The sequence below is a fragment of the Gossypium arboreum genome, chromosome 12, assembly GCF_025698485.1.
Source record: "Gossypium arboreum isolate Shixiya-1 chromosome 12, ASM2569848v2, whole genome shotgun sequence".
NCBI lineage: Eukaryota > Viridiplantae > Streptophyta > Magnoliopsida > Malvales > Malvaceae > Gossypium > Gossypium arboreum.
In genome coordinates this window covers 49,299,327-49,300,535 of record NC_069081.1, presented here as the reverse complement: position 1 = coordinate 49,300,535, position 1,209 = coordinate 49,299,327, and positions in this window count along the sequence as shown.

Below are 1,209 nucleotides of genomic sequence, written 5' to 3'. Positions count from 1 at the left end.
TCCAGACACGCCCGTGTCCCAGGTCATGTGGAAATAAGGCATACATACTGACTTGGGTCACACAGCCGACCACACGCTCGTGTGCCTGGCCCGTGTGCCCTTTGAAATGGCCATACACGCCCGTGTTCCAGGCCATGTACTTGGCTGTGCCAAACCTGTAGGGAATACTGACTTATGCAACATGGTCAAGTCACACGTCCGTGTGCTAGGCCGTGTGCTAATTAGGGGGAATACTGACTTGTACAACATGGCCGGTCACACGCCCGTGTGTAAGACCGTGTGGAGCATACTGACTTTAATTTAATTTCAACACCAGAGGACACATGGTTGTGTAGCAAGACTGTGTGTCACACACGGCTGAGACACACACCCGTGTCTCTGCCCGTGTGGACAAAAATAAGCCATTTGCAAAGCCAATTTGCCACCCCAATTTCAATATACCTACTTTAAGGCAAAATGGTACCATTTCCATACACATTTAAATAGCCAAATCAATCCCAAATCATCATGTTATAGACCATTTCAATTCCAATCTATTCAAAGCTTATATCACAATCATTTACTTAACTAAATCACATACTAATCAACAAGATTCATAAGCCAAGATTCACATATATAACATATACTATATCAATCTACTTTATTAACCAATTCAACATTCAAAAACCAAACCAAAACCGAGTACATCTCAAACTACTACACAACACATACCAAATGGCCATTTGAATATCTTAAACCATCATTAAGCTTACCAAAATAATCCATATCACATGGGAATATATATATATACTTTAAACCACATAACTTAATCATGCCATTTCAAATAGCCAAAAACATTTCCAATAACCAACCAAAGTAACCATAACTATACTTATCAAACCTACATCATTGTCAGGCCAAATCTAATGGCTAAATACACATCAAGCATATACGCATCAATCACCAATATTACCTATACTTAACAAAAAACCACAAAACCTATACATGCCATATAGCCAATATCACAAAGCTTATTAGTACCAAACTATAGCTGGACAGTGTGATATGATCTCCGATAACTTCCAACCCGAGCGAGCCTCTAAATCACTATAAATATAAAAAAGATAACAAAGTAAGCTATAAAGCTTAGTAAGTTCGTTTGAATAAACTCAATGTAATCACATAAATATAATCCAATAATTTCAATACATTAATATGTACAATCAAACC